The sequence below is a fragment of the Perognathus longimembris genome, chromosome 1, assembly GCF_023159225.1.
Source record: "Perognathus longimembris pacificus isolate PPM17 chromosome 1, ASM2315922v1, whole genome shotgun sequence".
Lineage (NCBI taxonomy): Eukaryota > Metazoa > Chordata > Mammalia > Rodentia > Heteromyidae > Perognathus > Perognathus longimembris.
The window spans coordinates 10,152,479-10,179,973 of record NC_063161.1 but is presented as its reverse complement, the minus strand read 5'-3'; the positions used below and the strand labels follow the sequence as shown (position 1 = coordinate 10,179,973).

At 42.2% G+C, this 27,495-nt stretch overlaps 1 protein-coding gene across 4 annotated transcripts in view; it reads right to left on the bottom strand.

Annotated features, from left to right (window-relative positions):
• The window catches only part of Large1 (LARGE xylosyl- and glucuronyltransferase 1), a 453,235-nt gene that overhangs the window by 340,367 nt on the left and 85,373 nt on the right, over nucleotides 1-27,495 (bottom strand). The window contains exon 2 of one of the 4 annotated variants that reach the window (XM_048356376.1): nucleotides 424-509. The exons of the other annotated variants lie outside the window; for them this stretch is intronic. The gene's annotated coding sequence lies outside the window, so the exon portion shown is untranslated. The remainder of the gene's footprint in view (nucleotides 1-423; nucleotides 510-27,495) is intronic. 4 annotated transcript variants of the gene reach the window in all.

Genomic DNA, 27,495 nt, shown 5'->3' with positions numbered 1-27,495 from the left:
ATTGCTCCTCTCATAGCATTTGTTTTCCAATTTTGTATGTTTACAGTGACATCTTCCAGAAGTCAGCAAGGAAAGTAGATATGAGAGGCTCCATCCTAGGATCAAGGAAGCATACAAGTGGGACAAGCGTGATAGAAAAGTTTTGCAGATTTCTGTTATCTGGCATACACTACCATTTATTTAACCAAAAACTTAATTAATGACAGTTTGCCTTTTCTTTCCTATACCTAGCTGTACTGTTATTGTACAGAATGTTTTTGGTGGGTAACAGTATTAGTTTGCTAGAGACCCTTTAACGATAAGTATATCACAAACTGGGCAGAAAAATAGTGAAAATTTTTCTCACAGTTTGAAAGGCTAGAAGCTCAAGAATGACCAGGACAGTCAAGGAGAAGCATTTCACTGTGATGCAATAAGAGATACCTGGTCCTTACTGGTCATCTGTCAAAGAGTAGAAAGACTAGCAAGGCATCTGGAGTCTTGAAAAGTTCCTGATCCCTCCCAATTTCCTAAAGGATGTGAAAGACAGAACATGGGGCTAGAGGCTTCAGAAATGCTTATTTTGTGGCCTGGTTGGACTCTTATTTTCTCTAGGCTTTAGCATCAGCATCAACATCAGCATTCAGAGTAAATAAAGTCTGGGACTCAATACACTGACCGCCAATGACCAAAACATAGCATCTGTTTATCCTCTCTCTGCAGTGCCATAGGAACTGTGCATGGCTTAGAGCCATCTCACTCTCCTATGCGAACTTTCACCTGACACCTTCAATATCAGAGATGAAACCTCAAGCTCACAGGCTTCTGTAAGAATAAAATAAATGGTTCAGATATATCTCATTCACACAGCACATCAGACAGATGTGGCCCATAGTCAGCAGCTTTCTTAATAAGTGCTAGTTCATTAGTTGTGGGGCTGTCAGGGGAACCCAATAGCTGTGATAACACACAACGCTGTCCTCATCTTAGAAAGCAAGCTAAATGCTCTCCATTTTTATCACATAATTCACAAGCCTGCTGTCTGGCTTTGAGAATCAATAGCCTGGTGGTTATGGTATCCAATAAATATGTCTTCACTTGGACTTTGTTTTTTTTCATTTCCTAGACCACTTGAAGAGAGCAGGATAAGGTAAATTACTCCTCTCATAGCATTTGTTTTCCAAATTTGTAAGTTTACACAGACATGTTCCAGAAGTCAGCAAAGGAAAATAGGAAAAGAAAGCAGATATTAGAGACTCCATCCAAGGATCAAGGAAGTGTCCAACTGGGAACATTTGAGACAAGTCACTGAACAAATTTTACATAAGCAAATGTCAGCAGCCTGTTTAGGATGACCCCATCATTCACCTAACAAGAAATACACAACCAGTACTTCCAATATGCCAGACCCTGGGCTAATCAACTTCTGTAAATTATCTCATTAGTTCTCATGGGATAGTTGTGGAGAAACATGACACTTTAGCCACCCCCCTCCATGCATACAATATTTATTTTCTTCCATACTCATACAGAATATCGAAACTGAAAAAGGAAGCAGTGCCAGCCATGAGGATAAGAAGAAGCAACACAGAGTTAGCACACGCTGGAAGCAAATTAACACTTAAAACAGACTTTGGACCACTGTGCTCATGCCCAAAAGTTAATATGGGGTCAGACATGTCTCCAATCTAATAGCAAATATATGTAGGTAGGGTAACTGAGGCTCGGTCAGAGAAACTGCCTGTGAACAGTACACACAAAGCCAAGGAAAGAATGCTGTTTAGAATCTGAATTCTTTTTTTTTTTTTTTGCCAGTCGTGGGCCTTGGACTCAGGGCCTGAGCACTGTCCCTGGCTTCTTCCCGCTCAAGGCTAGCACTCTGCCACTTGAGCCACAGTGCCGCTTCTGGCCGTTTTCTGTATATGTGGTGCTGGGGAATCGAACCTAGGGCCTCGTGTATCCGAGGCAGGCACTCTTGCCACTAGGCTATATCCCCAGCCCAGAATCTGAATTCTTGACTTTTCATTCTGCTACTTCCATTCTGTCTTCATCATTAAGTCAATTCATATTTTTAAAGTTTGACCACGCATGACCCGAAGCATTCAAAATAAGAGAAGAGATCCTTCAACAGTCTCTTAGTCTAAATCTGTGAGGACAGAACTGGGTTAGCAGGACCTGGGAGAAGAGGTAGCTGGACAGTGATTACTGATGATAATGGGGTTTCTTTGGGGTGAAGAAATGTCCTGGAATTAGTGGTGACAATCATACAATCTGGAGACTATATTAATAACCACTGATTCAAAGAGTTTGAGAAGGGCTGAAATTTACAGCATGGGAAATATTCCTCGATTAAGCAAAATCAGTGACGAAACAATGAAGAGTGATGGTTTTATAATATAGATTAATAACTGCGAAAATAATAAATTGTTTTTTAATTTGATTTTTAAGGGACTCTAGTAATTGAGCTTATATTTTTCTGAGCAATTTCCAAATCTTAACATATCAGCACAGTATATGTTTTTACCTGATTTAATTTTCAAAATAATTTATAAGACTAGGTTTCCAAAAAGTGAGGGGATTCCATCAAGATCCTATGTGGTATCAAATGCCTGTTTAATAGACCTTCAATCGTATTGCTTCACGAAATTTATTTTAGCCCTCTGGATCTCTTTTCAGAACAAAAGCAATGATGGAACTGAGGCTTCACATTTACTAGATGGTAGAGGGAAGCCAGCTTGTAAACAAAGGGAAAGAAGGCTGAGATGCAGAGAAAACACATCAAGAGTTGTTTCTTCAATGAAAGGAAGAAGATATATTCATTAGTTTTACTCAAGAAGAAAGGTCTTGTTTGGTTTTTCGTTATGATCTGATCATTTAATCAAGCAAATATCCACTGCTTCTGTGAGAAGCTGTGTTTTCTGTCTGGCTGGGGATCCCGGACAAAGACAAAATTAGTGCCACTGCCTCATCTCCATATCTGTGCCTGAGAAATAGTTCCAAATCTACTGGGACTTATAGATCTTGATTGTGGACTCTCCAGGGGCCCATGGACAAAAAGGGAGTGGAGGAATGGAGTAAAGTTGGTCATTAATGGATCACTAAGGATGGACAGTTATTCAAAAGGAAACTATCAGGTTGGGAAAACCAACTGGTAATGAATCAACACCATCTCTAACTTTCTTCTCTCTGTACTCCCTTTGTAGGTATGAGGGATTCACAACAATTTCCTCTCCAACTCCAGGGACCAGTGATTCAGAGAGGCCCTCTATGTGATGTCTGTGCCTTCTCACTATTAGCGCTTTCAATTGTGTTGTTTCTCAAACATAATAAATGTGTAAACGCCAATGAATAAGACATCAACACTATTTAAGTAATAGTATCTTTGAGCCAACCTCTGTGTTTTACATGTATACACAGTGTTACGGAAATCTACTCCTGAAAATCAGGTAGTATTATTCCCATGTACAAAGTGAAGAACCCAAACAATTTGCCCAAAATCGCATGCCCAGGAAGTGATTTGAGTTAAGCACTCTTGCCACTAGGCCATATTCCCAGCCCTCCAGGAAGTGATTTGAGAGAGTGAAACTCTTCCTTCTATTTGAGAGTGCAAAAATTGAAAGCAAACATCTCTGACACCCTGATTGACTTTTTAAATAGTACCTAGGAGTTCAGGTATTCTAAGATTAAACATTCTGTTGGACATTTGGGATGAACTTGAATTATCTTCAAAGAAATCTGTCCCTCTGCCTTAGGGCATAGTTGCTAGTAGTAAATATACAATGAATCTTTATGTTACACATATACACATCATTTGCATTTACACATAAATATTAGATATTCATATTCATGCAGTCAAACATTAGGTAACTGCAGGGTTAGGTTAGGTAACTGCAGAATCCAAAAATCTGAAATCCAAAAATGACCCACAATCCACCTTTTTTCTTTCTTTCTTTTGGTGGAACTATGGCTTCACCTCAGAACCTCAAGCTCAGGTAGATGCTCTACAACTTAAGCTATCCTCCAGCTCCAAAATCTGAGTTTCTGAGAGCCAGCTGAGTAAAAAAATTCCACACTATTAAATTTTATTTCATCAACAAAAGTATTTGAAAATATTGTATAAAATTACCTTTAGGCAGTGTGCACAAAGTGCCCTATTTAGACATAGGTCCTACCAAAAAGATCTCTCGTTATATACTTGCAAATATTGAAGGAAAAAAAAACCCCACTGAAATCCCATAACCATCCGGTTTATCAAGTAGACAAGGTACCCAACCTGTAATCAATCAATCTGAATCTGAAGTTCAAGCCAGTCTCTTGTTGTGTCTAGTACTTTCTAATCCCCTATACAAGTTACTTCTCCAGGGGCTGAAACATGACAACTACACCAGGCTAACAACTTAAAACACAGACTGTAACCAAGTAATGTATACTTCTGACAAGTTAAAAACAAACAAACTGTAAAACCCATGCACACAGATCACAGGATCCATTGGGAAAAAGAAAAAATAATAATAATGATTAGTTCTTGTTTACAAAATACTTTTGGGCCCTTTGTCAAACAAAATGAGTTTGTCTGCCAGATGAGATCTCAATTTTCCAAGTTCATTAGCAGCTGATGAACAGAAAGGGTCAGCTGGTGATTTAATAATTTGGCCCTGACTCTTGTCAAAGCCATTTAAAAATAAGAAAAAAAATATCCAAGCTGTCAAGAGAGAAAGGAAATGCTATTTAGTCCAATTTGTGTACCACGCCTGTGCATATAAGGAGTAGGTATTTGCAGACATGCTGAATTGAGTCACCAGCACTAGGGCAGGGTGCTGAAAGATTAAAAAAATAAAAAGAAATGGAAAGGTGGCAGGACTGTTTAAAATGCAACTTGCTAGGAGCTTCGGGCAGCAATAAATTGCCTGGAGGCATAGTCTGACAGCCTCTTTATTATTTCTACTTTTTAATCCCATAGGTAGCAAAAACATGCTTTTAAATTAGAAAACTCAGAATCATTAGGAAATGAGAAATTCTTCAAGAGGTCCACATCCTCAGGGTATCAGCAGCAGGGCTCCATAGCCCATGAAAGCTGAGAAAGGGAGGGAATGCGGACTTGCCATTCAAACAGTCCTTACTAGGAAAGAGATGCTACAGTGTGTTACCTCTGCATTTATCTAATAAAGCACAGGAACACTAAGGTTTGGGTCTAAGTGTGTTAATTGGAATAATAAAGCATCAACAACATGTTTCTCTCCAAACTGCCCTACCCCCAGACATGGAGGTCAAATTCAATGTTGCTCCTCCATTACCAAAACACACTTCTCTTTTGAAGAATTTACTTAAGATTTCCTCCACCACAGCTCTTGTAATTCTGATAACCCCAAGAGGTCACCTGGGAAAGGATGAATTCTGCCAGAGGACATGAAATGCTATAAAATATCCTGACCTTTCAAAGAGAGAGAGGCTGAGGGACTAGCTGCCTCTACTCCAGTAGAGGTTTTCTTGCATATTGTTCCTTCCAGAATCTCTTATATCACCTTAACGCAGCCCTTCAGGTCTCATTCAATTTAGCTCTCACATGCTCAAAGAAGTCTCCTTCCATAACAAAGACCCCATCTTCCTCAACCACCATTTCAATTTGAAACCTCCATGTGGTGATTTGATCATGACATTGCCCCCTGTCTACCCTGTGAGCTCCTGTGGTAAGGGGTTCCACTTCTTTCTCAGTAAGCCTTTGATCTCAACTAAAACAGTACAGTACGCTCTGTCCTGTCCTGAACAGGAGCTAGGGGGGCTCTGATTTACTAGTTCACTCCACCAAATCTCTGCAGAGCTCACCGGAGGGGCACATTTGAGAGAATGAGGGTTAGACAAGGTAGGAGAGGACCTTAATGTCCAGCAGTGATGTCTTTCATTGCAAAACCTGAGGCCACTGGTCAGACATTGCTCCTCTTCTTTTCTAAACAAAAGTCTTCATGATAAAGATTAAACATTTTTCTGCAATGACTTCCAATTTCTAGAATTTCAGACTTCCACTTTGACCCCCAATACAAATGGAAACCAAGCAAAATCAACTTGGGGCATGTCTTTCCACGAATGATCTCCCAGGTCAACGCTTCATTACTCTCCTAGTCTCCATTCAAGGAGACTTCCTCCATGGAGCCTCCTCTCTGGGCACAGCTCAGCTCTGTCAGAATGAGGAAATCAAGTATTAAGTTCCATTTTTATTGTTGTTTTTCATGGGGCCTGCACTTGAGACCCGGGTGTTGTCCCTGAGCTCTTTGGCTCAAGGCTAGCAATCTACCACTATGGGCCACAGCACCACTTCCTATGTCTGTTTTTGTGCGTGTGCGTGTGTGTGTGTGTGTGTGTGTGTGTTTAATCTTCATTTTGATCCTTTAATGAGAAAGTGACTCCAACCATTTTCACAGCTTGGCTTTCAGGAGTCTTCGTGTGGTCCTCAACCACTCTGCAAAGAAAATTCAGAGCTCTCAGCCAGGTGACTTGTGGCTGGCATCATCTAGCTAAAATGCAACAGAGGCTTTAATTCCTTTGGTTCCTTGCTAAGTGTGGAGAGTGGTATAAACTCCTTATTACTGTAAGTGCATATAAGTAATTATAAAGGCTAAGAAGTTGCAGCCAGATCATGAAACTCTACCCAGTTGTACAGTCTGGAGACTCAAGTGACTGGCTAGTTCCTGGCCTTGTCCACTGCAGCTGCCACACCACCTGGAACTGTACCTGGCAAGCATGCAGACCTGATAGCCCAATGGTAATATCTGTGCACTAAAATTGGCTCCAGCTAGGTCACACAAAGCTACAACCTTAGTTATTGTGTGTGTGTGTGTGTGTGTGTGTGTGTGTGTGTGTGTGTGTGTGTGTGTGTTGTATGTACTGGGAATTAAGCTCAGTCAGGACCTCATGTTCTTGCTTGGCTTTTTCTTGTATGGCTGGTACTTTAAACCTTGAGCCACAGCTCTACTTCCTGCTTTTTGGTGGTTAATTGGAGGTAAGCATCTCATGGACCTTTCTGCCTGGGGTGGTTTCAAACCTCTATTCTCAGATCTCCATCTCCTGAGTAGCTAATATTATAGGTGCAAGCCACTGGTACCCAGTCCACAGTAAGTTTCAAACAGTCATTTCGCTTTAAATTTTCAGATCCAGAACACTATATTCAACTGCTTCAAATGTCAATACATACTTATTCAGTAAACAAAATTAAGATGGTTCTTTTCCTCGAGGTATTTGTAAATCAACAGAAATACTTACAATCTATACCACTTGGAGATTGCCATCTATCATCTTGTCTTTAAAGGTCTGATGAAGGAGCAAGCTATGCCTCTCTGGAAGTTGACCGAAGTTTAAGCTTATCCTTCCTGTCACAAAGATGGAAAAACTCCACATACATACGGAACATCTACTAATCTGACAGGCCAACGTCCCAAATTCACCACAGTGTAAGATAGAACTGACAGGTATTTCCAAAAGCTGTTTTAGATTCTGTTTGTGGAACAATACGTATCTAGAATATTTATTTGGATAACTTTAGAACTTGCAATACTGTTTTTCTTTTGCTTTAAAATACCCACAGGCACAAGTCCTTTCAAGGTGAATGCCATGTAAGTTCTGCCAAAAACTGTATGGATTTCTTTTTATGTATTACAAACAAAATTTCCTTAAGAGAAAATAAAGGAGAGGAGCCTTGTTTGATAACTTGTATGAGTGATAATGACAAGATTTTTAAATGAGAAAAAGAATCTACTTTCTAGAAGTGAATGAGAAAAACGCATGATTGATAACCCATTAAAATAAAAACTGGCTGCTCAGTGTGTTGCTCTGGTAAGCCTACCTACTCAGGGGGTTGAGATCTGAGGATGATGGTTCCAAGCCAGCCCAGGCAGGAAGGTTTATGAAACTCTTCAATTAACTATTTCCAATTAACTATCAAAAACCCAGAAGTGAGCTATGTCTCAAGTGGTAGGATGCTAGCCTTGAGTAAAAAAGCTCAGAGATTGAACCAGGCTTTGAGTTCAAGATCCAAGACACACACACACACACACACACACACAGATGCTGTGCATTGAAAGGGGCTGCTGCCACCTTCAAGCTTTCCACCACCAATCAATTAAGCACCTAGGGGACAATGTGGCAGTGCAATGGAAAATTTCAACCACATGAACATTTAAAGGCTACCAAGACCTTGCCATTTAAGTTATAGGTCATTTCTGAACAAGTTTCTATAGGAAAAATGCTGCTATGTGGCACAGACTATTGCTCAGAAATCCTTATGCCTTTACAAGGACGCTAAACCATAGGGTACCAGCACTAGTTAGTATTCCAACTATGGTATCAGCACTTCTACAAATGCTACTGCTATCGTTATGTTTCTAGGAAAACACTGTAGGTTGTGTTTGTAGTGAAGGAGAAAGGAAATACATAATTGTCTTACTTTTTTTTTTTTTTGCCAGTCCTAGGGATCGAGACTCAGGGCCTGACCATTGTCCCTGGCTTCTTTTTGCTCAAGGCTAGCAGTCTACCTCTTGAGCCACAGTGCCACTTCCAGCTTTTCTGTTTATGTGGTGCTAAGGAATTGAACCCAGGGCTTCCTGGATGCTACTCAAGCACCCTCCCAGCTCCTAATTATCATACTTTCAATTGCCTACTATGTGCTTCTGTCGGCACAGGAACTATAATCTTATTGACCACAGCCTTAATGGACAGGCTTTATATTATCTAACTTCTTTTCTTTTTCTTTGTGCTGGTACGGAGGGCTTGAACTCAGGGCCTAGGCTCTGTCCCTTCGTTTTTTCACTCAAGGGTGATGCTCTACCACTTGAGCCACACATCCACTTTCAGATTTTTGGTGGATAATGTAAAATAAGAGTCATGTGGACTTTTCAGCCTGGGCTAGTTTTTAACCAAAATCCTCAAATTTCAATCTCCTGAGTAGACAGAATTAAAAGCTCAGCTATCATCTGTCTTATCTTCTACCTAACTGGGATTCTCAGCTGTGAAAAGCAGCTAAGGTACCCCATGAATCAGCAGTAGGAGTGAGGTTCAGATACCTAGACACTAACTCCTAAACCACCGCTATTGCCTCTCTGTATGAGAGGACATACAATGTCTGTAGACATCCTAGGATTAGAAGCATAAGAAATGAAAGGGCATGACTAGAAAGATCTTTAGGGAATCCACCGCCAGAGCAGGATGTTGTGGGCATGAGAGCCATCTGCTATGATCTGAATATCCCCCAAAACTCATGCTGACATTTAATTACCATTTTAACTGTATTAATTGGTGGGACCTTGTCATAGTGACTAGAACAAGAACACTTATCCCACCTCCAATCAAATGAATAAATACTGTTATCCCAGGAATGAGTTCCTGATTTTTTAAAAAAAAAAAAATCATTTTGGGGCCTAGTTTCCCCCTCTGCCTCAAGCAAGCTAGCTTACCTTATCACTGTGTTCAGACAGAGTAGCCTTCACCCAATGAGATAACAACTTTGGCCTTCACAGCCTCCTGAACAGTGATGTATGTAACTCATTGATCATTTCCCCAACCTTTGGCATCCTGCTTCAGACACAGTAAACACTGTGACAACATATCTCATTTCCTAGAGATCAGGTTTGGAACCAGTGAATGAATATCACATATTACACAACAGTCCTAGCTTCTCAGGAGTCTTCTGAGATGTGAGAATTGAGGTTTGAAGCCAGTCCATGCAGGAAAGTCCATGAGACTCTTATCTCCAATTAGCCACCAAAAAGCAGAAAGCACAGCTGTGGCTCCAGTGATACAGTGCTAGCTAGCCTTGAGCAAATATGCTCAGTGACAACACCCAGGCCCAGAGTTCAGGCCCTAGGACCAGCACAAAGAACAACAACAACAAAGCACACATACCAACCCAACTGTTTCTGAGCTTTTTCCTCCATTTGAAATGCACAAGGTGCCATGTCCTCTGCCACCATCGCCATACCCTCATTTCTCTCCTCCTTCCCTATACAATATTGTCCATCTGCCAAGAGTAAGGACAAGCTTAAGGACAAGGAGAGGCTAGGGAAAGGAGGAGACCCTGACACTTCCTTTAATGTCCTAAACAGTTTGGGTAGTGTGAGTGCACAAACATGTACACATACATATGTATCACCCGGCGTGTGAGGGTGTGCGCACGTGTGCGCGTGCGAACACACACACACACACAAGAATATAGGATGCCACATAAGCACAGAGGAAGAGACTAGGGCAGGGAGTTCTGGGATGGGCCTTGCTATCGCTCTCAGTGCCAGGAAGATTTATGAGTTGTTTACCCAGGCATCTTGGAGATAAGTGTTCAATATGGCATTATTATTCCCATTAGTAACTCAAGGAAGGCTTGGAAAACATGCTCTGAAACTTTGAAATGTCAGTCTCTCTCTCTCTCATCACCCTGGATCACTACAGGGCTGTCAATTTCAAAAATATAATGGCTGAAGGGAAAGAGGAACCTGCAAAACACCTTCTATCTGATAAAGAATACCAGCCTTTCCCAGGCTTCAGTGAAGAAGGACAAACACTATCTTAGCTCCTGCCCCACAAGTGTAATTCCTTCCAGGCATAGGAGGAAGAAAACCTTTCTTAGAAACAGGGAGCAGTGGTTTCTGACAGTTCCCCCATATTTACCTACATTAGGACTTCACATTGGTTTTATTATAATAAAGTATATATGTGAAAATGGAACTAGGAAAATTGAGGGAAATGAGTAGGGTTGGAAGAAATGGGGGTGAATGATGAAAGGGGTGACACTAATCAAGATGCACTGTACTCATAAATTGACATACTGAATCGAAACCCTTTTGTACAATGACTTGAAGATAATAATGATAACATCAGTGTCAAAAATAAAGGGCAAAACTGCTCAATTTCTATTCTCAAATCTGAAGCCAGCATGGGCTGTGACAACTGAAGACCACACCTTCTGATCCTAGGGAGAATACAAATGGCCCCTGTGACTTTCAGTGTCCCTCCTGCCCTTCTAACCAAGAACACAGGAAGAAATCCTTCTCCCTAAATAGAACTTTTTCCAGTGCAACTCTTAGCCTAATGGCATGCTAGCAGGGCCCCTCATCACTGTGGAGCTGTGCCTTCTTAAATAAGGCAGGCAAGGCAGGCCCTCCCCCTTTGTTGTGCGACTCTGTCCTCTCATTCTCTCTCTGTCACCCTCATAAAGAGAGATGGTGGCATGAGAGTCACTTGCTCCCATGCAAATAGATCTAAAAATAAAGGAAAACTAATAAAGAAGGGATCGACAGTGGTGGCTTTCTTCCTTTTTCTTTTTTTATGTAGTAATATATTTTGGTTTCCACGTTTTCCATAGGGCCTCTCTCTCTCTCTCTCTCTCTCTCTCTCTCTCTCTCTCTCTCTCTCTCTCTCTCTCTCTCTCTCTCCCCCTCCCTCCCTCTTCCACTTGAGGGAAATCAAGTTTATTAATGCTGAGGGGAGCAACAGGGCTTGTATACTTAAGGCTGGAAGCGTCTGTGCTAGATGAGATGCCGCCCTTACACCCACAGAGCCAGAAGCATCCTGGCATCCACATTCAGGCCCATAGATGAGCCTCAAATACGTGTATAAAATTCATAAAAGAATTTGCAAATGTTGATGACAACTGTGCAGCTTTCTTTTACCAGATATTTGACCACAAATATGGGTAGTTCAGCTTGTTCTTCTCTGGTATGAGGGAAGAAGTGGGGGGGGGGAGAGGGCAGGGAGATGAGAGGAGGAGAGGGAGGGAGGGAGGGAGGGAGGGAGGGAGGGAGGGAGGGAGGGAGGGAGGGAGGGAGGAAGGGAAGGAGGGAGGGAGGGAGGGGGAGAAGGAGACCAATATACTCCTGACACAGCCCAGTCACCACTAACCCAGTGGGTCCAAGTGCTCAGTCTGTGGCATGGAGCATTTCTGCACACAGAATTTGGTATTTGGGACCAGAATGGCACTCAGCAGAAGAGTGGAGTCAAGGATGTGCCCCCAAGGGGCCAGTGGGTACGGTAGTGAAGAGCAAGACATTTTCTAGCAGGTAGACGAGACTTCAAACCCCATTGCACCCACTTGTGCCATGTGGCCTTAAGCAAGTCGCACAAACTCTCCCAATTCCAATTCTTCAACTGCTCATCAACCACAGACTCAATTGCCCACACTGGGGCAATCATCAAAGTGAATGGGACCACAGAAGATACAAATGAGGCCAAAATACACCAGAGGATGGCTGCAATGAGACAGACAGTAAGTCATGCTTTCCTTCATCTTTAGGGTATTGTAGGATGCACAAATGCTAACGGTTCTTTCTAATCCTATGAGACTTGGTCTTAAAAAAACTGAATTCAGCCTTCATCTTTGTATATGGTCTAATCTAGTTTTTTTTTTAAAAAACAACAACAACAACAAACAACACAGTTAATCCTAAACTTTCATTTCTTCATCTGAAAAGTATGATTGTAGCAGGGGTACTGAAAGCCTATCATGGAGGAGAGAGATAGAGAGACAGAGAGGGAGGGAGACAGACAGACAGACAGACAGACAGACAGTCAGAGAGACAGAGAAAGAGAAGACAGAGACACAGAGACGCTGAGACACAGAGAGAAACTAAAGAGAAAGCAGGGAAGACATAGCATTAAAAACTTGTAAATAAGTCTAGTGAATGAAGTACCCCTGGAAGTATTGGTAATATGTATTAATTCTATGGCAAACTATCCCAGAGTTTTAGTATTTTACTGGTGTGACATCAACCTTCAGGATCCAGTGAGTGTCAATGGAGTTCACAAGTCTATGATAGGGTCATGTGCCTGATGACTTAAAGAAAATAGTGACAAAAGAAGAGGGACAGAAGTCCTCTAGACCAGTCCCACATCTGATGATCCATCAAGAGAACTGAGAAATATCAACATATAGACATAGTTGTGACATAAAGCAAAATCAGCAAAGAGAAAAGGCGCATGAGGCAAAGCCAGGAGGCAATAGGCTCAGACATCAAGTGTCTTAAATCCATCCACAGATGTGCTGAAGTCCTCCAGCAATTACCAGGGCCAACCTGTGTGAAGTGCCCAGAATCCTCATGGGAAACTGTCATTCTTTACCTGACATATACCCAAAGAGTAGACTCCCTGAAGGAAACAGGTGCTCAACAAAATTTCATTAGCTGCAGGAGTGAAGACTACCTTCCTAAAATCCAAGTTCCCAGATGCCAGCCATGGCAAACCCTGTATGTTAATCTTCCTGGTAATAGGTCACTATGGAACTCTCTGCTGCACAGACAGACACAACTGGCTGGATTCGGGAAGATAGTCTGGTTTGGAAATTCACTGGCTCTAACAATGAGGCGGCCTTCACTCACAGCAGTTGCAAATTTCTCTCTAGGAATTGACTTTGAAGTCCCTCATGTACCAAATACAGTTAACCTCCAACTCCTCTACAAGGTATATGCTAACCTCAACAATCAAATAATGAACTCTATGTTCCACAATAAAATAATGAACTCCATCTTCCCACTATGCTCTTCAGGCATGGTGGGCAGGGGCATTTCATTCAGCCATTCCACAAACATTCATTTGGCATCTTCTGAATCCCTGATCAGCCGTAGGTCCCTTGGCTATGTTGTTAGTCAGCATCTGTCATTGTAACTAAACACCTGATATACTCAACTAGAAAAGAGGAAAGTTTTCTTCAGGATTCTAGTTGTTGGGAGTTTCAAACCACAGTCAGCTGGCCCCATGGCTTTGGGTCTAAGGCAAGGAAGCATGTCCAGTGGGAAGAACATGATATGATAAGGTGTTCACCTCAGGGAGGCCAGGAAATAAAAAGAGAGGAGGAAGAAGTAGCCAGAGTCCCACAATAACCTGACTTCTTTCCAGGAGACTAGACACCCACCAATGGCTACATGCCAAGTGTTTAACACGCAGGCCTCTGGGGGACACTATCTAAATAATAGTACTTGAGACACAGGTATGAAAAAGACCTTGTTACAAGTCCCACTCATGGCTGCTCTGCACAATAAGAACTACCCCATCTGCCCCTACACACACATACACCCCATTACAATTCTCACAGTGTGTTTTGCCTACCTGTGTTTTTGAGCAACCCACTTTTACTTTCTCCAGGGTTTAAGGCGGCAACTCACTGCTTGAATGTCTCAAGTCACTGCTTTCCAGAGCAAGTCATCGCGCCCCCAGCACTCCCAGCGCTGCCCAGGCTTTCTCTCTCCAGACATGCAGGGAGGGGGGTCAAGTTCATTTGCTCTCCTCTACCTGCACACAGTTTTTGAGCTGATCTCATCAGGTTTGTGGCTTTAAGTGCCATTTAAATGCTGGCAACTACCCAGTCTGTACCTCCCACCTTAGTTTTGCTCCAGAAGATTTGGTTCATATCCAACTACCTGCTCCAAGACATTCACTTAGATCCATCTACAAAGTAACACTGACTCAATAAGATGAAAACCAAATGCAAAATATCCTCTCTCAAGTCAGTTACTCTTATATTCTCAGAGTAAATGGAAACCACTCCACACAAACACATGTGCACGTGTGCACACACACACACACACAAATATACCCTTGTAGTAGTGCAAATGAGGAACATGGTTTCCCCTTGACTCCTCTCTTTCTCTTAACTTCAATGTCAACAAATCTTATTGACAATCCACCACGGTCTGATGCCCATCATTTTCACAACTGCCCTTGTAGTCCAAACCAGTGACATCTCCTACTTGAGTTACTCAATCCTTGCTCAAATCAATAGCCAAAGATATCTTTTTGAGAAGAGAGCCACCCATCTCTCTCTGCTTGGACCCCTCTCTCCTCTGTTTCACAAGTGATTCAGAGTAAAGACTTCTGGAATATTCCTTCCCCTAAGCTGTAAGCAGAAATCACATGAGAACATGTTAACTGAACTCCACACCAGGGGCACGGGTGGGAAAGCTGACATGCAGGGATGCCCCGCTCCTGGAACTCTAGCCTCAGAGGCTGTGCCTCTAGGGTGGATATGAGGTTTTTCTCTGCTTTGTACAAAGGCTTCTCTGGGCTGGAGCAGCCCATCTCCTCCGATGTTCACTCAGGACACAGAATCACCTCCTTTCATCCAGCCATACACCTTGCTGCACACCCTCTGCCTGGGACACTGTCACCACAACCCCCTTCGGGCCTCTCTCAAATGTCTGTTACATGTTTAAATGACAACCCATCATTGTTAAAATTTTCACTACCACTACAAACTTTGGTTCAGGTGTATCTACTCTCACGGGAATTTATTTTACAATTTTAATAAAAGGTATGGAGATGAAAGTCATAAAATAAAATAAAACTCCTCTACACTACACAGTGCCATTCTGAACACTGAAAGTGCTAATGTTCCACAACCACTTCTGTTTAATCCAAAGTATCTCTATCACTCCAGAATAAAACAAACCCAACCCCAATAGTGACAAATCTAAGTTTCAACTCTGGCTATATCTCATTTCTGGAGGAGATCAAGTTACATGCGGCCCCTTTGTGTGTGAATTATCTCACTACCCGTTGCTAAAATCCAAGGTTGTGAAATAGTCTTTGCTTTACTTTACTCACTGCCATGATTCAGAAGGATGGATGGATCGATCGATAGGTGAATGTGTGTATGAGAAAATGAACAGATGAGTGACTCAATAGCTAACTGGCTGTTCACTGTCTAGGAGGCAAAGAGGAGCTCATGCCAAGTTTATCTGAGATGTTAAGAGGACTAGACTGTGAAACCACAAGGAGAATGGCTGCAGCTAACTGAACTGCAGATGTGACCAGCTAGTGCCCTCAAGGGCAGCCTAAGCCTTACAAGTAAGCCTGGCACATTTTCCAGAGGCAGCCCTCACAGACCCGCAGCAGAAACACCCTTCACATAATCACCTACAGAAGAGGACAAATTGCTCCTTGAACATTTTCCAGGAACATGAATGTATCATTATATTGAAATTACCTGTAATGCAACATCTCCCCAACTATAAGTTCCTAGAAAATGGGATAAGAGCTTACGTACCTTTAAACCCAGCTCACAGAGGAGTATCCAAGACTCAGAAAGTGCTCTATGATGCCGGTTAGGCTGCTCTGCTCAGAGTGAGACACTGAGACTTGGCACTGACTTCAAATTTCTTCATCACACTTTCAGACTATGTGCTTTCCAAAAACACAGCTTTATAGGCAGTTGGCTGTAGCAAGTAAGACTAAAGTAAGTGATTGAGAACCCTAGAGGCAGGCTGGGTGAGCCTTAAGCTTAGCTGCTCTATGCTCAGTTTCATTAAGTTTCAGTAAGCATAACCATGCTTAATAACCAGATGTACGTGTACATACACACTTCACCTTTTAGATGCAATTTTAGCTCCGTATTATAAAGAAGAAGGCACACAAATTTCCCATATACTGCTTTCTTTCTCATGTACATAGACATCCCCCTCCCAGTACCTACATCCACCACAAGAAGAATATACTTGTTACAACTGATGAACCTACTCCAGCATGTCATCCCCCTACCCCACCCCCCACCAAGTCCACATAGAACTCACTCCTGATGTGCATTCTATTGGTTTTAACAACAGTATAGCATATGTATACCAGGCTGATCTCAAAGTGAAGGTTCATTGCCTTAAGAAGCCTTAGTGCTCTGATAATTGGTTCTTCCCTCCACTTTATCCACACTCCTGCTTTTTCCACAATATCAAAGTTAAAGTTTGTAGCTTTTGTCCAATTGGCTTCTTTCACTTGGCTATATACGATTAGGTTCCTTTCCTATGAATCCATTTCCTGGTAGCCAACTTCAGGAATGAATATAAACAAGAGGCTGAGAGTAAGACTGGAGGTGTGGCTTAGTAATCGATTCATAGCAATGAATTCACAAGGCTTTGGGATCAATCTCCAGCACCAAGGGGAAAAACACAGAGAGAGATCAAACAAAACAAGGAAAAAACTAACAGGTAGGACTAACTGCATTCAATTGTATCTCATGTTACCCAATACATCATTCCATCATGTCACTGATATAAAGGTAAACAACAAGATGTTTTACATTTTGTTTTCGACACTAAATACTCCAAGTTAAGATATATATATATTTTGCACTTAGAATATATCTCCATTTAGACTGGATTTTCAGTATCTGCAGTGTAAAAGAATCCTTCATAATCAATAAATGTGTGTTTAATGGAAAAATGATATGCTGCTTCATTTTTAAATGTAAAGTAAAATGAAATAATTGCACTAGTGGGTATCCATCCAGGGTATAAGATCAGTATGTTGAAGAGATAGTTGCTTTCCGATGGTTATTTCAACACTATTAACAACAGCTGAAATACAGAATCAACCTAAGTGTCCATCCATAGACAGATGAACAAAGAGAACTACTATATACACAAAATGGAATACTATTCAAACACTAGGAAGAATGAAATCTGGCAACAACAACATGAATGAAGCAGAAAATACTATGCTAAGTAAAACAAGCCAGACACCAGAAACCAAATTAGTTCCATCTGATCTCATTCATATGTCCAATATAGAAAAGTTCATCTCATAGAAGTTAGAAATATGGTGACTACTAGAGTCTGGGATGATTGGGTGGGAGGATCTAGAGATGATAGTCAAAGGATACATAATTACATCTAGGCAGAAGTGATACATTTCAAGAAATCTATTATACAGAAATATGCAACAGTAATAGCACATGATGATACATTGTATTCTTGAAAAATACAAAGAAAGTGGACGTTATTTTCTCTCCTCATGAAAATGGTGTTAGTCATATTTTTGCCATTCTACAACTTACTCCAAAACATGTTGCAGATGACAAAAACCTACAAAGCATGTCAATAAAAAAATGATTTTCCTAAAATTAACGCTAAAGACCCCAGTGCTTGTTATGACAACACTTTTAACACCTTCCAATCTGTGATCTTTATTGAATCCACCACAGTCCTATGGAATAGGGTGTGGTTCCATGAAGAGATTGGACTGGGAGTTTTTAAGTTCATCATAATCACATAGCCACTTCATGCTGGTCAGGATCTGAAGCAAGGACTAACTAGACCCAAGGCCACATTGTGATATTTGCTGAGCGTCAGATAAGGACAGTAAGAATTTCCCTACTGAGTTCCCCATCACCAAATTTTAAAGGGTACCATGCCACACTGTGGTGCAGTGGTTCTCAGTTGTTCACAAATACCAGCTCTCCACTTCTCTGTCAAGATGACTATCTCCCCGTGTGACTTAGAGCCCAGGCAACCAAGACAGAGCTTGGAGAACCAGGTCGTCTCTCTGAAACAGTGACTGGCAATGGTCCTGATAAATGAAAGCGGCCTCTGATAGCCTGGATCCAAAATCAGTACAGCAAGGAGCAGAACTACAGGTGACCTGCTGTGACCTGGAAGGATGGATTATCTTAGAAGGCTGTTTGTGACATGGGCTACTGAGGCACATTTGAGCTTTCCAACTGACCCACACATGCTTATCATGGAGAATGGGTGAATCACATGTTCAAGGCAAAGTGAATAACTGAGCTCTTCCTTATACTGACTATAAGAATCCTGCAGCCTGCTCCCCTGAAGTCAGTCAAAGGGCTATTATGCTACCAGCTGTGATGGGGTCTGGTTTCATTCCAACTGGTATTACTGTATTTCTTACAAATAGCTCATTAAGACAATTATCAGTCATTAGCACAGTAGCCTGAGCATCAGTACAATCACACACATTAATAAAACACAATTTAGCAAACCGAGGAAAGACATGAACAAACTCGGCTCCCTTGTGGGATGCTCGTGGATATGGCTGAAGAGAATTTCCACTTAATGGAAGCCACATGCTCCTGAACCATCAGCCCAACTCAGCAGCTCTGCAGTAATCCTTTCCACAAGCTTCAAATCCAGCCACAGCACCTAAGTCCTAAAGGAGAAGAAGGAATCTGACAGGGAAAAGTGTATAGGTTTTCCAAGAGGAAAAAAAATCCCACATCTCTATAGAATGAAAGTACATGCTGGCTCTCAGGAGTGAGAAAAATTCTGGTATGGTATATAGCAGTAGGGCCCCGGGCTAAAAAGGAAGGTTGGAACCTGACAGAGAACAACTCTTGTCACATCATGCTAACTTGTTGGGACTTTTGTAGAGCCACTGAGAAATGATCAAAAGGGCTTATGAAGGGATGCCAGTTTCTGCTCTAAGCTTTAGACAAATGACTTTAGTAGCATGAAGATGATGAATGAGGAGACACAAAGGGGAGGGACCAGGCCAGCAGCCAGTGGAATCCTCCAGGCCAGAGATGATGGAAGCCCAGTCCACAACTGTGACAGGCAGAGAAGGAAAAGCTGGCAAGAAACATCACAAAGATATGGACTCACCAGAACTTAAAGAGATCCACGAATGACTTAAATATGAGAGGAATAGGGAGAGGGTCAATCAGACAGAGAGTTTTCAAGGATGACTACTAAGGTTCTGACCTTGAGTGCATAGGGATGTCATCAAAAGAAACTTGGGGAAAATATTTGGATAGAATTGATCTGGACAGGCCAAATATAGAAAAGCGTTAACATCACATATGTACAGACAGTTGAAAATTACTTCATTTCCTCATTCAAGGACTTTAATGCCTAAAGTCTCGGGAGCAAATACCCCAGGGGGCTGGAACATGAGGTCAGGCTATGCTGTGTTCCAACCATGCTCATACTAAGTAGGCCACCTGGCCTCCTCTGCCTTCTTGTGCTCATTACCCAAAACTCATGGCAGGCTTTTGGTTTCCTCTTGAACAATGCCACTTCTAGCATTTTATATCCTCTGCTCATTCCTTCTCTCAGATACATGCACAGTGATCTCTCTATATATATACTGTGGTATTTGTTTCCAAGAAAAACTTGACTTTGGGGGATACACCTTCCAGCAAGAGTCCACTGTCATGGGTGAGACCTCACTCAATCACACATTCATCTTTGATCTACTGGGTTGGAGGCACAGATGGCACCAGGCTTGCCAGGCAACCTCATCCATCTATCAGACCCTCTGAGACGGTCCCCAGGTGTTCTGGCCCATTACTGAGACTCCCCTTGTGTGGAGTATTTCACTCCCTAAGTGTCAACAGCTGCCCAGGCCAGTGCACAACATGAATCAGGACACTTCTTCACAGTTTCTTCACTCATGCAATAGACATGCACTCCTCCCACCCCTGCCTGACAACATACCAGGCCTTGTGCTAGACAATGAAGTGCACAGCTGAAAAGAAAACCATCTGTCCATGAAGGAGTTCACAGCCTCCTCATCGAGACAAAGAAAAAACACAAATAAAATAGAGACCTGTTTAGTTTGACTGGTTTCACTTGCTTTCTGGTTTTCTCTCATTAGGTGGTACCAAATAAGTGGGCACTAATTGATATACAACTACAGACTACTCATGTAATGTTGGCTTAAGATGTATTATTAACTACTGCTCCTGCATTAAGGAATGCCATTCTAAGAAGCAACGGGGCTGCCCACATAAAGCTGTAGAGAAAACCCAGTCTTTGGTGATTTATGGAACTATTCCAGAACTAGCAGGTCTCTATTTGTCAAATTCACCAGGATCAGGGACAAAACAGAGGTGCCAAATAATGTCCCACATAAACCTCCCAGTGAAGATAAGTGTGTCAAGCATGTGGAATCCCCTCCACCCAATAGAGCACAGGACAGAGAAAGATAAACAGACAGATAGAACAGCATTGATAATACTGATTGCACTTCTTAAACACTGGTGAAATATTAACATTCTCATTTGGACACAATCATTGGGGAATAAAATAACTTTTGTTCTGTTAGGGCAGTGACAAAGCCTTACTTTCAAAATGCTCTATCGTCTCATTAAATATGTGTAGGTGAAATGCATGTTCACTGTGAATACAAGATGTCCAGATCACTCGACCCTTTTTTCCATTCTTGACTGAGAGTTCCAGCTTTTTCACACTTTCAAACTCTGCAATACTCCCAACATCTACCTTAAACTCTTTATGGGAAAATATTTAACTAGGAGGGAAAAAATGCCACATGATAACAACTCAATGAATTCTCAATAAAGAAAAGGGGAAACTGAAGGGTTAAATCATTCCACTCTTGCAACAAGGCTAAAAGATCAACATTAGGTTCCCCAATTTAAAGGAGAAAAAATTAATACGTGCACTGTGGAGATTGGATTACTCATCTCAATGGGAAATAAGGAATAAGCTGATTTCAAGATTATAAGTCAAGTCTGCTTGACTTCTAAAACTAACACAATTTGCATGAGGCTCACTTGATTATTTTAAACCCCAGTCCACTGTCTGACAAAGGCTAGTCTGATGGACTGATAACCTGTTCTGAGAGCATTTATTGTTCAAGTCATTCTCCTCAAACAGAGTCAGTCCCTAGAGTGAAGATACTGGGTGCATGTCAGGGCCCAGCAGGGCCCAAGTACATTCGATGATTCCTGATATATCAACACTGATGATGATAGCTATGATGGGTAGTGCTGTATGTCAATTTGGCTAAGCTGGACACTCCAGTTACTTAATCCAACCTGGAGTAGGGGTCATTGTGATTCTGAAAACTGTGTTAACATCTCTAACCAGCTGACTTTAAGTAAAGGAAGTCATAGTAGTAAACCTCATCAATCTGCTGCAGGTCCTAGAAGAAATTTCCTAGAAGTAAATCTGCTTGAGACTGCTGCCTTAAAAACAGTGTTACTAGACTGCCAGTTTGACCTACAGATTTCAGATTCATCAGCCTCCACAATTACGAGCCAATTCTTTTAAGAAATAGACAGCTAGCTTCTGTCTATATGTGTGTCTATATCATCTTACTGGTTTTGTAGCTCTGGAGAACTTTTGCTGATTGATCTAACATATGCATGAGTTAACTGCAGGTAAACTTTTCCATTTGATCCTTACAACAAGTTCACTGATGGAAAGAAACTGCAAATCATGTGAAACTAAGTGACAGAACCAAGGAACTCACAGAAATACTATAATGGGTCAGTATGGACACCCAGACCCCTGGGCTCAAAATGGCATGCTGCTTTCTCCAAACGTCACCAGTTCCCTAATGAAAATACCTTAAGAAGGAGACTTCACAATTTTCCACTGGCTACATTCTGAGACAGAGTCAAAGGAAGATGCAAGGCTACAGCCAAGCCAAGCCAAGCTGCCTCTTCTCTTTCCTCATGGAGAGTCTCTGTCTTGAAGCCTAGCTTGGTCCATTTCTCCAAGATACCAAGACTGAAAAAGAATGGAGACTGGGCCAGCAAGAGCTAGAATGTCCCTTAGTTCTCCTCACCTTGTCTAAGCCAAGGGCTTTCACTGACTCCCTTATCAAGCTGTCCAGCTGTTCACCATGAATGCCAAAATCATTGTTCTTCATTAATTCACTGGAAGCCTTCATGTAAACCTCATTAACAGGCTCCATAATTGCTCTGTGAATATTGCCCATTTTCTAATTATGCTCCTTTCCTCATGTTGGGAGAACCTGCCATCAGAGGAAATGTACTGTGTTGCCTTTTCCTGTTTTACGGTAAGCAGGTGAGTGATTGGTGACAGTGGTTTCTACAATGCAAAAAGGATTCTTTTATCTGAGGTCTATTCTTGGGAAATTCATGTTGTACAAAGTCCAGGTAACTTTCAGTCAGCACATCCTAGGGACTCACATACAGGCTTAGAACCTCAGAAGAGACTGAATCATGAAAAGGATTTGAACAAGGACCCGAACTCCCTCCCATCTTTCAGTGAAACCACACCAGATGTAATTGGAAGGCTTGCACAGGTTCACAGCTGTGTGAACACCCAAGCAGAGCCGGAAGACCAGGGCATTTTGCTGCACGATAAAACCCTCTGGGAGAGATGCTTTGGAAGTCAGGGATTCAGTGGCTAAGCCATTTGTAGACCATCATAAGCACTTCTTATGAGACCATCAACTGCTCATCACCTCCAAAAAAACAGGCAACTCTCTTGAGTCCAATTATCTCCAAACCTTTCCATTTTTGCATTCAATTTTCTCATTAAATGAGCATGCAAACATGTGGCCTACTGTTCAGATTCCTGCATTGTTTTTACAAATAGAATAGGTCAAAAAAGGGAGTTCAAGGCCTGGATCAGGGAGCACCCCCTATGGATTGAGTGAGAATAAAAAACAAAAGCTCGATCTGATCTGAACAGCTCAGGGCTGAATTTTCAAACCTAACTGCATCCTAGACTCCAGAAACAGACAGACAGAAAGATGGATGAAAGATAGAATCCCAGCCCATTGAGGCTGCTATAACAAAACTTCATAGGCTGGATGGATTACAAAGCACATATATTCATTTCTTACAGTTCCAAGGAGGGGGAAGTCCATGGTCTAGGTGCCAATGGCTTCCCTACCTAATGACGGCCTATATCTGATCTATAGTTTAAATCATGTTTTCACAGTGTCCACTCATAGCTCAAGGGATGAAGAAGCTCTCTGGTGTCATTTTGTTAGGGCACAAATCCCAATCTTAATAGCTCTGCCCTCATGAATTAATCAAAGATCCCATTTCCCAAGGTTACCATAACTTTAGAGGTTAGGATTTCAAAATATCCATTAGGGAGACACAAACATTCATATCACAACAGGGAAATGGACAGAAAGACAGACAGTGGACAGGAGGCCAAGATTCTAAGCTAAACTAGTCTAGCCATCAAAACTAATATCCTTTCCACAACTTAAAAGTTCATTGCATGCAGTTATCTCAAATTCCAGAATGCTCTCCAGGAAAAGCTGATCTGATTGACTGTCAACCTCTTTTATGTGCCTCCCAAGATATTCTTTTTTTTTTTTTTTTTTTAGGAGGGTTGTCAGCTGTGAGACTTGAACTCAGGGACTGGGCACTGTCTCCAAGTTCTTTTGCTCAAGGCTGGTGCTCTAACACTTTGAGCTACAGCACCACCACTTCTGGTTTTCTGGTGGTTAATTGGAGATCAGAGTCTCATGGACTTTCCTGCCCAGGCTAGCTTCAAATTGTGATCCTCAGATCTCAGCCTCCTAAGTAGCAAGGCTACAGGCATGAGCCAGCAGTGTCCAGCTCCAAGATACTCTCTTAAACCTGGCTTCCCCCAATGCAATTGGTCCTTAGAGCTATAACAGTGTGAGAGATGTGCAGAAATTTATCTAGTAGATGTAGATACACACACACACACACACACACACACGTGCATATTTAAGTATGTATGTGTTGTCAAATACATATACTAGGGACTCGGGTTTCTTTAAATGTCTCCTCTTCTAGAATCACAACGTTCTTCACTTCTTGCCACTTACCTATAGCCTTGTGTCCAACTCTGTCACTCTGCAGGGTCTCTATAGGTAGTGACATCTGTGCTCATGGCTCAGATATTGTTCAAAGCCCTTTGCATTAAGCCATTTAATGCTCTCAACACCCCCATGAGGTAGACAGTATTGCTAGTCCACTATGCAGCCACAGAGACAGAATAATTGTCTGAGGTCCACCAGCCAGAAAGTAGCAGTTGGGCTCCAGAGTTCGGGTAACTGACCTTGCACTAAACCATGTCTGGAACTCTGCCTTTTGGCTCTCGAGCTCTCTCCTGTCTTTCCACTCAAGCTAAGGAGCTCCTCATCTTTGTCAGTCTATCTCGGATGTTACCTTCCCTCGTGCTCTTTGGTCATTCACCTGGCTCTCTCCCTTATCTAGACCAGGAGTTCTTTGGCACAGATCTTACCATTCCTGTGACTGTCAAACCCAATTTACAACACTAACGGACTTTTCAAGTCAACATAAGTGGAGACAGAGAAAGGTATCAGAGCAAATGTCTAGAAGCCATTGCTACTAGAACTAAACTCTGCTGCCTTGTCAAGTTGGGGGCAGAAGAATCCTGCAGGTTCAACAGCTGCTAATAAATCTGCCCTCTAGTTGCCGACAGGCTCTTGCCAGTATTAGCATGCAGCAGCACGCCTTCTATTGGCAAATGCTTCATTGTCATTTTTATTAGTTATGCCTTACACTTCCTTGCTAGGTCAATATTATTGAGGGGGTCAGCAGTAAGGTAGGACAAAATCATTATCCACTTATGACAGATGGAGAAGCTGAAGGAGGGGGTGAAGGGATGGAGTGAGGGCAGGGCAATGTAATGGTGAAGGCAGCTTCATTCCATAGGAGAAAGAGCTTTGCCAGCAAAGGACCTTGCATTAGACTCCAGCCCCGAACTCATTGGCTGTCGACAAGTTCTATGCCTCAATTTTGTACCTTGGACATAGAGATGGTTCACATGTTTACCCTCATGTGGTTCTTAAGAGTGGCACAACAACTCCTGATCCCTCTGCAGGACAGCCCATGCCACTGGGTCCCTCAAGAGTTCCATTTGTTCAGGGTATGTGTAAAGATCTGAAATCACTGTATCTGCTTCATTATTTACAGTCAGTCCTCCAAGGACTCCAATGTACTCCCATGGGAACCAGTACCTTGTCAATTCATTCATGTGGTCCACTCTCCAAAAGCTGATAAATTGTACAGATTCAAAATAAGTATTCTGAGTGGATGAATAAGAGGGAGAGGAGTAGGTTGGGCAAGTGCAATAATGGTTCCTGACCTGAAGGTGAGCAACTCTGGCTACTTCCTGTCAGGGACCCGAGAACAGCCAGTATAATGGGCATGTACTATCAATATCCATCAAAGTCTTTGTGAGTACCTGCAGGCAAGTGTTAATTCCAATCCTTCTACTTTTTGAGGGCAGTAGCTAACTTTCCTACCTTGATATATCAGGCTCTGTGAACTGGGACAGAAGGTACATAGCAAATATGTCTCCAATAATCAAAATGAAGCAGGCTTGCCTATGCCTCTCTGTAGCTTTTTAAACTAATGGGACATCTGAAGACCAAGGTATCCAGGAACTTGCTCAAGACTCCAAGAAGTCAGCAGAATGAGAAGCCACGTTGTCCTTCCCTCACTCCTATTCCCCAGTAAAATCCCAGGAATCAGTAATGTGATTGTCTGGGCACCTTACGTGTTCAATCTACTAGACTGAATCATTCACAGTCTCAAAACAACTTGAAAGACGGAGGAGAACAACATGCTGATTAATTTCACAGGCTGAATGATCCCAAATGTCAAATGAATTCACATGGGCTCACAGGGCCTTTGTGTGGCAGAGTACTGACCAAAGCAACCAAGTTTGGTCACCCCTTCATTTTAAAAAAAAGAGTCATTCCACAGCGAAGAATGCTCTGGATGACGCTGATCTTCTAGATACCAACTCTATATCCTCTGCTGTCCACTGAGTACCAAGGTCCCCTTCTCTCACTATATAACCACCATCCAGGGCCATTCACCCATACCACAAAATAAATCTTTAATTATGCTTACGACAAAAATCTTCACACCAAGTACTAGCCTTTCACATCACCTGAGGGTTGAAGTCAACTATGCAGCCTTTAAATACTCCTTATTAATTTACAACCTTTATTCTTAATCATACTAAATCCACTTCCTTTGGTCTATACCTCCACAAGTATTCTTCCATATGTCCATGACAGGGAAAAAAATGACCCAAATAACCCAAATATAAAACCTGTAATTACTGTGACCTTGCAGAAGTATATTCATTTCTATAAAACCTGGACACCAAGGTATTTGTGGACAGCAGCAAACTGTACACCACACTCTGGGTGCAAGGTGAGATATTTCTCACCCTCACTCCCATGTGGTGAGGATGACCATGTGACCAACTTCTAACAGTGCTCAGTCAGCAGAGATGACATAGTCCTCATCCTCTACTGGGTATGCTTTTGCCCTAGTCTGACTTGATGGATAGATATTAGGGAAAAGAGGTTAGAAACCACATGTATACAATGACAGGGTTTCCTTCATCCTGGCTACTGTAGAGCAGAGACAACATGAAACCCACACATTCTTTTTATGCAAGCAAAATGAACATCTTAAGTCTGTGCATGCTTGGATCTGCTCAGCCTGCTCTAACTAATGCACTTTCTTCCTGTCTATGGTGGCACTGATGATTAAATAATGACAAAGTGCAAAATACTTATTATAGGACCTGGCTCGGGGCCTAGCATACAACCAGTTTCATTACTATTCTCTTTATTTTCTTTACTACACTTTGTCCCATTTCTTTATAAATTACCATACCACTTCCATTCCTCATCCCTACATTCATATTCATAATTGATTATTAACTATTGATTATTAATAATTATCAATGGCCAATAGGATTTTATTTAATTCTTACAATAACCCTGTGGGCTCTCTCGACTTCCCCTCGCTTGGGGGGGGAAAGGGGCTTGTCCGCCCCTTCCTGGGTGGCCCTTTATCGCTCTCAAGTGGGAGCGATAGCCACAGGTAGCCTCTTCTCTCTCTCGACTTCCCCTCGCTTGAGGGGGGGAAGGGGCTTGTCCGCCCCTTCCTGGGTGGTCCATTATCGCTCACACAGGAGCGATGGCCACGGGTAGCCTCGGTGGCGTGTGGTCGCAGGGTGCCCCAAAGCCGCCAAGAACGACACGGACACGTGGGTCCCTGGAGAA